Raw genomic sequence first — 11272 nt, 5'->3', positions numbered from 1 at the left:
ATGGGACTTGAATAATGAGGCTCTGTCAACTTTGATGGAATGTTGGGGGTGCCCATCTCTGAAAGTCTCAGAGACTGAGAAAAGCCAGGAATTACAAAGAATTCTCAGTTGGCGATTCTGTTTTTCCCTAGACATTGAACAGTTTTGCCCAAAGTCTGGGAAAGACAATTATGGACAAAATTCCTACCAGTTCCTACTCCAGAGAGAGTCACCAGGAGGCATGGACTACAAAATTCATGTGTGGGGAGGGAAGAGGACTGAAGAATGAGGCTAGAAAAGTGGGTGTGGGCTAGCTTATAAAAGGTCTTGAAGACCATGAGTTTTACTCTGTACAGTAGAGAATCACTGAAGAGTTTAAGCAAAAATGTAAGGCCTGGGATAATGACAGTAGAGATGTGGAGATAAGCAAATACCCTTAGGAAGCAGGATCTGTGGGACCTGATGGATAAGGGGGTGACGGGGAAGGGTGACACACTTTCTTAGGCTTCTGGCAGGGCCAGCTGCCTGTGACCTTTAGATTTGCTGTAATAGAAGGCGCAATGGGCTGGCTTCACTTAAGCTACCCCAGGGAGGTAGTGTTGGTCTGGGGTCATCTGCTTGGGACCCACGGTCAGGCTTCAGTGTATCAGGCTGTGGTTTTGGCCCTGACAAAGATCTGCTTCTCAGGAAGAGAGGTCTGACCCCTCATCTGAGATGTGGCAAACAGGTCAATCGGCTCATGTCTTGCCCTCCAGAGTGACTTTTGCTTCTCCCCCTCCCCTATCAATTAAAACCCAACAACAGAAACTGAAGAGTGAGAAGAAAGGAGAGAAAAAGCACAGCAACGCTTGAGCAGCCCTTCCTGAAGGAGCAGCCACAGACGGAGATGGATCGGACCCAAGGCTGGCGCCTGGGACTCAGGCCACTTTAAGGATAGTTTTAATCACATGGGTTGTTCTGTGCCTGTGCCAAGAGCTCAGGCTGGCTAGGCAACAGGGGCTGGCTGAGGACTGACCGTCTAGGGGAACCAGCAGAGGGCCTTGGGGGTGCCAAGGGCTTGTCTACAAAGGAAGCCCCAATTACTTCTTTCAAAATCATATCATTCCTTAGAGTTTAGGGACCAAAGGACTATTGCTTTTTTAAGAATATATATATATATCTATATAAATTAAAAGAAACATACAAAAAAAAACACAAGAGAAACTAAAATGACAGTATAGAGTCTCATAAAAGCTGCCTTTAAATATCCCTAGGAGACAGGGTGAAGGAGAACCCTTGAAAGCCCCGGCCTAGGCAGAGGGAGGCTGTGGACGATTGTTCTGTGTTTCATGCCCTCTTAAACCATCCTTCTCTCCACCTGCCTTTCAAAACTAAGGACTTCTGTCTAGGCTCAAATGCAGGTAACAAGTGAGTTATAGGAGCAGTGATCCCACAACCTCCAGTCTCAGAGAGCATCTCCAAAGAGATCCCGGGAGGAGCCCTGGTGTGCCTGGACCTTTGTCACCCCGAGAGGGCCCCTAGCCAACAGGGGGTTCCTGCGTTTCCTTCCTGACAGCCTTTTCCGTGGAACCACTGCTTCCTCGGGCAGGAAGAACCAGGGAGCTTGGCCACTTCAGCCTTTCCCTTCCTTTTCCAGATAGACAGAGGCTCTGCCTTTGGCTGAGTAAAGAAACCTTCTGTTTCTCTTCACCTTGAGCCAGCCCCAGTGTCCCCTTGCTCCAGGCCACCTTCTGTCTTGAAGTCTGAGTTTGCCCACCTATGAAGTAGAGTCGGGATATGTATAGAGGGCTGTGACAACAGACTTGGAAGGTTTGCTACTGTAAATACTGCCATTGAGAAGGGGATAATTTTCAATATGTAGAAGCTTCAGAATTTAGAGGTCCCTCCTTACCCAGGGCCTGAGAGGGAAGTAGATGTTTTGCCAAAATACTTCTTCATTCCTTTAAAAAAAAGTACATCTTTCCTATGCAAGTGTCTCACATGTGCTTATCCAAGGTGCTTCTAGATGGTGAGCAGTGTTCAGCTTAGAAGTGGTGTGTGCTCTGTCTGTCTGTCTTTGTCTGTCTGTTGTATACAGTGGGTGCCATATAAAGCTGATCAATGGTGGTGCTTCCTGCCTGCTTCTGTGAGATGGGCAAAGATTCAGCTTAGAACACCGTGACTCACCTCGCCTTGGTCAGCCTTTCCTGGGCCTGCAGGGCCTTGCACATACTTTTCCCAGGAGGATAATTTCCCCTCCAACCCCTAGACATGGATCAGACTTGTCTGGGGCCCAACTGTGTGGTGGTCACTCTGATCCCCAGAGATTGCTGAGACTGCAAGTTACTGATCTGATAACACATCAGACAGTAAAGGATATGAGGGTGGGGTTGGAGGGTTCCTCCCTCATAACAGTTTCTAAGAAAACTTATTCCCACCTGTTCCTCTGTCTTTGACTCATTTTTGGAGGGAATGGGAGTGAAAAATAGAAATGGTAATAACATTACCAGGTACAATGGGGTGTGTATCGACAAATCATTTCCAACTGAGAAAGGAACCAGTGTCAAGGTCATTTGCACACCAGCACATTACTGACACACACACACTGCCACCAGGGGCACAGATGGACATATGTAGCACCTGCACACTGAAATACTCAGATGGAGGCATGGCCCCCTCCACCCCTGCCCCATGCTAAATGCTAAGCATGGAGCTGGGGCTCAGGCACGTTCTAAGTACTCAGAATTAGGGGGAAAGACAGATCAATAATTCAATGATAATGGAGTGCCACACAGGGTTCCTAATAGCAAGAAGAATATCTAATTCTGACTTGGTTGGTAAGGGAAGTCAAAAAAGTTTTCCTGAAGGAAAGGAAGGGTCCCTGAGCGTCAAGTGGGACATTTAGACAACACTGTTTGGACAGCCTCATCATTTTGATAAATTATCTTTATTATCAAGAAATAATTTTGATTACCATTTATTCAGTGACCATGGTGGCACATTTCCCCCATTCTTAACTCTACCTTGAATCCTAACTCATTACTGAGTCATGTCAAGGCACTTGAACCAAAATGATTTTTAAAGTATTCTGCTTCATGGCTAGGAACTGGCAGACTGTGTCACTCTAAATCTGCAGGAGTTAGTGTGGTCTAGATCAGGGATTGGCAACTATGGCCTCAGGGCAAAACTGGCTTGCTGCCTATTTTTGAATGGCCTACAAACTGAAAGTGGTTTATAAAATTTTAAAGGATATAAAAAAAAGTATGACCATATGTGGCCCACAAAACCTAAAATATTTATCTGGTCCTTCAGACAAAAAGGATGCTGACCCTATGAGATCATGGAAGATTTTTATAATGTCTAAGGAGTCTGAGCAACATGGTGTTTGTGTCTCTGTTTGTGTGTGCATGTATTAGTCTGGACCTTTTCAGCTGCAACTGCCAAACACCCAACTCAAACACGATCGAGCCAATAGGAAGTTAATTGGCTTAATAATTGATAAATCAAATAACCTACATACCTTCAGACATGGCTGGATCTAGGGGCTCAAAGGACGGTGTTTTCATTTATTGTCTATGCCCCCTGCTATATGTAGCACTAGATCTAGCCTCACTAGATCTAGCTCTAAAGTCCTAGGGAGGACTTTAGCCAGAATGGACATGTACCTATCTCTAGGATAGAAGAGTAGGCCACCATCAATGACAACTTCATCAGGAGGGGAGAAATGGGTCCTCAGGGAAAGGTCTGATGGGCAGATAAGCTATAAACATCCACTGTATTCTATGCCTTCTATCGCTCAATATCCATCTGTACTTTTCTCGACAAACATACAATCTCAAAAATGTGCCTTCCTAAAAACACAATGATCTTAGGCCCTACAGAAAACACATCCACTTTCAAATAATATTTAATTTTAGATTAGATCTGGATGTGGCTTCTTAATGATTTTGCAATCTATGGCTAAAATATTTAGCTATCACCAATATGAAACTATGGAGGAAGACAGGATAACCATTTTAAAAAGAAATTTCCATTTGGAATAGGGGAGAAGAGAAAACAATGGTTACTAATCTATAACACAGAGCACATCTTTCTGGACAGTGGAGTGAGTTTCTTGGTTCACAAAACTGATTGGTCTTGGTCCTTTCCACTGGAAAATAGCTCCCCTGGAGATGGACATATATCCATCTCCAGTGGAAATATATCCATTGTCCTTTATGGATATCCATGACAGATGCCCCTTCTGGAATCAAAGTGTCCCTCTTCCCTTTGGACATGATTTGGATCCTAAGGATTGCCCTAGCAATTATACATTTCTAGATCCTTGAAGGCCAGATGTAAGGCTTCTCTGATGATACTTTTTTTCTCCAAATCATTGACTTGATGCCTGAGCTCTCTGAGCCATTAACCATCATCAAGAATCTTGCTGAGTACTTTTCCTTGAGCCTAGATCTTAGCCTGTAGTTTGTGCCTCTAAGCAACAGGTCATCCTTTGCCCATTCCCTTCCCCCTCAACTTCATAACTTCCATATGGCCTGACTATGGTGGTGAGTCAACTTTAACCTGCTCAGTTCTCCCAGAGGGAAATGGCATATTCTGCACATGACTGGCTCATGCTCCAATGGCCCTGACCGGACAGTCAAAATCCCTGAGTGGTCCTGGTTCTTAGACTTTAGCCCGAAGGGGATGCTTAGGGCAGGAGTAAGGCTACCATCTGGTCAACAAGTTGCAGCTCTACTCCTTGCCCTCTAACCATGGCCCATTGTTACCCTGAAGCCACATCAGCAAAGCACTCTTGAGGGGAGTCCGAGTGGGCACAGAATTTGGGGGCTCTCTGAGAATCTTTATAACTTGTGGATTATGGGCAGTCACCAAGCTTCAGTAGGATCCCTGGAATTTCTTCTCTCGGATGCATTCTGGGTGTCCTGGATGTAGGGATAAAATATCTTTGTTTCTGTGATGGTACTAAAGATGTCTGACCTTGGAGCAGCACTGAATCTGCTGTGTGCTTTCATCAGACCTGCAGTCTCCCTCTGACTCAGGAGAATAGAATATACATGCAATACCCTCCCAAAGAAGCTTCTAAGGATGTGAAGATCACAGAGTCTCTCAATCTGTTCCAGCTTTGCTTGTGATCTTTGGGCATCCACCAACCCGGCTGCACCTGTCTGCATCATGACACAGCCAAACTCAGCAGGGACTCCAGACTATTTTTGGCCTCTGGACCTCTCCTCACAACCAGTATATTTACACAGTTATGTTACATAGCCCTGTGTTCTTTTGGAGAGCCAACAAAGGAAGAAACCTCCTGGGCTCAGAAAGCTCAGAGCCCATGCAGGCAACGCAGCTGCCCTTTTCAGCCTGAGCCATGTAGGGTCTGCAAAGAGGTGACCAAGTTTGTGCCAAAAACAAACTCAGGTCAGCGAGCCATTCTTTTTCTCCCCAGTCCTGGCTTCAGATGCTGCTGTCACAGTGTTCTCTACCCACTTGCAACCTGGGCTAATCAAAACCTTTGACTGGCCATCTGTAGATGTGACTTTGAACGTCCAGGTTCTGGCCTCTTGTCCTCTAGTTGTCTAAGAGTGCAGAGACCCAGCGGGCAGAGCAGGCTGCAAAACCCAAGTCTGACTTTTTTCAAGGGAAGTTTTAGGTGCCCAGTAGAAAATGCACGGGACCACAAAACGCACCTATGAAATGAGCCTCTGCATCTCCATGGAGTAGGTCAGAAAAAGCCTGACTCAGTGACCTTGGCATGGGACCCTGAGAAGAAGCCAGCATTCTCAGCTAGATGCCTTGCATTTGAGCAGGAAAAAATCAGGCATGCCCTGATGACGTTCTCACTACCCCACTGTTAGGACTCAGCACTGGGATTAGGGCTTTGATTGTGGTGGTACATCATTGCCCACATACTCTAGAAAGCCGACTCTGAGACAAGTATTGAAGAGGAGAGATGGAAATCTATGATGATGAGAAGGAGCCATGAGGAAGAACAGGTCATTTGATAGGGTTGTTTGTTAAGCACACGATCTTAGTAAGGAGAAGCCCTATGTTGGAGCAGTTGACCAAGAGGAGACTCAAGATAGAATTTATCCCTATGTTCCCAGTCATCTGTTTTCAATTGGCCAAGGTGTGCCCCACAGAGAGCTAATTCCACTTTCCTTCTGAGTTGTATCATTTGCATCCTGGGTGACTGCTGGGGGAATCAGAACCAGTCATGTGACATTTCTACCACAGATAAAGAGTCTACTTGGCATAGGTGGGGTGCCAACCAAGAGAAAAGAGGTGGCCTGGGGAGTCCAAAAAGATGCATGAAATTTGTACCCAGTACATCCCACTCTCTCCCACAGGATTCACAGCCAATGTCCCCAAGCACCAGCATCCCCAGCGCTGCCTAAATTCTAAATGGAAATAAACATTATTTAATTTGGAAGGAAAAAAGCATTCAGGTGTAACTTGGATGATCAGGCCTTTTCTCTGGAACACCCCAGGCCCTAAATTCCAATATTTTCCATTGGCTACCCCAAAACTTTATGTCTTTATTTCACTCACTTTAGTTTGGGAAAGAGGACCTGGCTTTGCTAATCTATACAACACATGATCATCTGAAATTTGGCAGTCTAGTTTACTGGTCACAGATAGAAAAGGAAAAGAAACAAAACTGTATATGGGTCTGATTCTGCCAGCATGGAAGAAAGCTGGACCAAGACCAACATACTCCAACATCCAGACATTATTTCAATGTACCCCTCAAATCTTCATCCATGGTAGATGCATGACCCAAATTTCAAGATAAAATAGAAGATCATTTAACCAACTTACTTAAAACCCTGTATTAGAGGTTTCTAGCTTCCCAGCCCAGGCCTCTCAGACCATCTCACTTCATTTTGCCAGTTGCACATTGCAGAGTTTGTTGTTGGCACACTCCATCCCATTTCTGTATTAGGACTGACTTAACTGCAAATGCTAGGAAACCGCACAAACCAGCTTGAGCAAGAGGGGAACTGAGAAGTGCAGTGGTTTTCTGTCTTCAGGGGGCAGAATCCAAGGGCTCAAGCATGTCACCAGGTCTCTTGCTCCACTTCTATAAGGGCTCTGCTTCTCTCTGTGCCTCAGCTCCATTTTCTTGCCATAGTCACATTTTCTTTCTGTGTGGGGAGATATGGCTGTCAGCAGCTTCAATGTCATATTCTTCTGCATGGTATCATGACCTCAAAAGCAAGAGAGCTTTGAGGGAGAAGTTATGATTGCCTCCACTTAGGTCACAAATCCATACCTGGGCAAATCACTTTGGTCAGGGTAATGGAACCCCCTGCCCAGTTTGAACAGTCATGGGGAAGGGAGAAGGGGCAGAGGTGGCATTGTGACTGTCAGCCCCACCAAATAATTGCAGAGTGTAAAGACATGTCCTGCTGGAAGAACCAGTAATTTGGGCTGAGTGAGGTGTAGGAAGCAGGTGAGGTAGTGGTGAGAGACAAGTAAGAGCCAGATCCAAAGAATAGGTTTAAGTTTTATCCTGGGGGCAGAAGGCAGCTGAATGGAGAATAGATCAGAGGAATAGCTGCTGGGAAAAAGCCTAGTTAGGAGGCCAGTGCAATGGTCCCAGGGATCAGGAGGGACTGATTTAAGATGTATAAGACATAACATGCAAGGTATTTTGGAGGTACAATTGATTCACTTTAAATGAGGGTGGAAGAAGTTCAAGAACTTTCCTTCTCAAGATTCAGGCTGAGCAAATCATAGGTACTATTTACTAAGGTAGGAACATGAAAGAAATGCAGATTGAGAAGATGAATTGTCCTGTGAGAAATACAAGTAGAATTGTTTAAATAGCAACTTATCCAAATGGCAACTTTAAGTATAGGATATATATGTATGAAGTATAGAAGCATAGAATGGAGAAACAGATTTGGGAATCAGTTCTAGCATTTGCAGTCAATGTCTCCCGACTGATTTTAACAGAAAAGTCATTTATGGGAAGGGTCACAGGATTGCCAAGCAAAAAATGCAAGCTTAGAACGAAAGCAGAAATACTGGGAGGCCCAAATCAGATGCTACAACCAGTCCAGTTAGAACAATCCTGCCAGCATCATCATCATTAGGATGGTCATTATCCCCCAAATACCCATACCACCACAGCCCCTGGCGGAAATGGGATAAAGCCTACTATAGCCATTGCCATAAATTCTGCATGGTTTTATTTCTCAGAATCATTTACTTCAGAATCTACATTTCTGGGGACCACTTTGCCAGATTTAGGTCACATGCCTCTGAGGTGCCAAGGAGTTAGGAAAGCAAAGACCCAATCTTTTCAATGTCTGTCATGAAATAGGGCTCTCCGGGGTCTCCCTGGTGGCGCAAGGGGTTAAGACACAACCTATGAAGCAATCCGCAGCCACTGCAGCATGAGTTCGATCCCCGGCCAGGGAGGTGACCCACATGGCACAGCAGACCTCTCCTGACTCACCCGCTGCTCCCCTCAGCAGTGTATTTCAGTCAGTCTGTCTGTTCTGTTCCCCGCTCTGTCTCTGGTGAATCCTCTCACCCCCCACATCTCTGGCCTATGCCCCAGCTCTTATATGAATAAATAAATAAATCTTATTGAAAAAAAAAAAAAAGAAATAGGGCTCTGCTGACCTCCTAGATTTGTAGCATGGGAGGAGAAGTCAGATTCTGGGCAGCCCCAAGGTACCAAAGTCTGTTACAAGTGAGTGCTGTTTAGGTCATTTGGAAAGCTGATGAGAAATGGGTGTGGACAAAATTGTTTTTTTATTTAGTTTGGAGTCTACTGAAGGATGCTGTGAAGGAGTCACGAGAGGGTTGGGGAGATCTGAGTGAAAACAATAGCAGTTTACCCCCTATGACCTTTATTTTCTTTGGGAAGCAAAATGGCAGATGTTGATGGAAGCTGACATGCAGGATATCTGGAGTGCACTGGGGACATAGCCGAGGAGACCGAACTTTCAGTAGCTCTGTATTGGATATAAGTTTAGTTAGAGTGAATTTTTTTTTCCAGAAAAAGGGTGACGCATAGATCCCAAGGTCAGAAGCTCTTGGGATGGTTCAAAGAAGCTCCCAGGAACCAGTGAGCAGTCTCAGTATTTCTGGTCTCTATTTTCCATGCTTTGTTCTCTCTCTGCAGATGATCTTACTCCATTTATAATTCCTCATAGTAGGTGAGAAGTATGTGCACCCTCACACTCAAGTTTATGTCCTCTACTCAAGATACCAATCCAATTGAAATCATAAATTTTCAACCCTAATCAAAGATTCCCAAGAGTCATCTGCTTAGCACAGCATGGACTGGATTCTAAATCTATCCACAGGGCCTCCCTGGTGGCGCAAGGGGTTAAGATACAACCTCAGAGGCTATCCACAGCCACTGCAGCATGAGTTCGATCCCCAGCTGGGGAGCTACCCACATGGCACAGCAGACCTCTCCTGACTCACCCACTGCTCCCCTCAGCAGTGTATTTCAGCCAGTCTACCTGTTCTGCTCCCCACTCTGTCTCTGTTGAATCCTCTCACCCCTCATACCTCTGGCCTGTACCCCAGATCTTGTATGCATAAATAAATAAATATTAAAAAAGATTAGTGAACTGCAAGCAGGGCATCAGGGTTCACACACATAGCCCTGGAGTCTGCAGATCTAGAATGAGTATAGAAAATATAATTCCCACAGAATTGGGCTCATGAATTGGACTAGCCCAAAACAGTGTCCTCTCACAAACTCAATTCTGCAGGATTGGGTGATTTCCATTATCCTGGTTATTATCATTATTAGCATGCAACTAAGGGGCACCCAAGAGCCCCAAACTGTTAAGGGATGCATGCTCTGAAAGGTCATTCACAAAGATAAAGGAAGCATACTCTTAATATGATGGATTTTTTTTAAAGATTTATTTATTTGTTTGTTTGTTTGTTTATTTATTTATACAAGCACTGGGTATAGTCAGAAGCACGGGAGGGTGAGAGAATTCACCAGAGCCAGAGCGGGGAGCAGAGCAGGCAGTAGGACCGAAGTACACTGCTGAGGGGAGGAGCGGGCGGCAGGAGAGGTCTGCGCGCCATGTGGGACCCTCCTCTGGTGGTCAGGGAGCAGCCAGGGATCGAACCGGGGCTGCAGAAGCTGTAGGCAGCTTCGCAACTCAGTGCTCAACTGCTGCGCCACCGGGGAGGCCCAGTATGATGGATTTTTAATAAAATTGGTATGTGTAAAGAGAAAAGTTATTCCTAATATTTTCCCAATCCCCCCCCCCCAAATTACTCATCCCTTCATGGGTAAATACCCAGTCAAACACAGTCCAACAAAAGGACTGACAGCATGCCACAAGTCTAAGGAAACTTCTGGTGGAGAACCACAAGAAAGGGGTTAAGCAGGTCCCAGAGAGCTGGGACAGAAGAAAATGCCACATCGAGATGATGGCTGCCATTGTCTCTGCCAAGGAGTTTCCCCACGTGTCTCTCACTTTCACGTTTCTCCTCCAATGCTGCTTTCCAACAGTACCTGGGCCAGCAAATCAGACACAAAAACAAGAAGAAGATGACCCGGCTATTTCCATGTTATACAGTGTGCTCAGCTCCTAGTTCCCAGTAGCTTCTCAACTTAGGAAGTCTGGATCATGGCTTACTGGGACTTGTAATCCACTGCACATAAGTTGGGGGCAGGGAAAATGGTTCCTCCTTGTCGCAGAGGTGTATCTATAACAAAATGCAGGATTGTGACTTTAACTATAAGTCACATTTTCACATATTAATAAAAATGTGATTTAAGTAACTGGTCATAGGATCTGGACTGGATAGGAAAAGAAATGAAGCCTGAAAGATACCGCTAAACTATGAGTCAGACAAAATTCGTAAGATTCATACTGAGTAGTAAAGCTGGTAGCATTGTAACCGAACTCAATGAGTCCATTCTCTTGGCGGGTGTCTGGGCTGAATAAAAGACATTGCCAAGAAGGAGTGCTTAAAAGGACAAGCATTTATTTTCTCATGACAAGAAAAGGAGACAGCAAAACTAGCGTTTCTAGAGAAACCGTCTCCTAGAAGGGACAATGAGATTAAATTATATAGTATTGTTTAGTGTGGGAGGGGGGTCTTTAGGAATGTCTGTTTTTGGTACTGGCATCCTCTAGTCCTTACCCTCAGCTAGGGAGGTCTGCAGGGTATATGTGTGTGGGATCATACTTCAGGGAAACATCATGAAAGCTTATCATTACATGATTCTTATCTATACTTTATTTATGGTCAAGAAGCTCGGGTACAAGGTGGCCTATGCCTGGTGACCTGGCCAGCAGTAAGATTTCTTAACTCTTAC

Source organism: Talpa europaea, assembly GCF_964194135.1.
Source record: "Talpa europaea genome assembly, chromosome: 8".
In the NCBI taxonomy this organism is placed as follows: domain Eukaryota; kingdom Metazoa; phylum Chordata; class Mammalia; order Eulipotyphla; family Talpidae; genus Talpa; species Talpa europaea.
The sequence above is the reverse complement of the archived record's forward strand: the minus strand, read 5'-3'. Positions refer to the sequence as shown.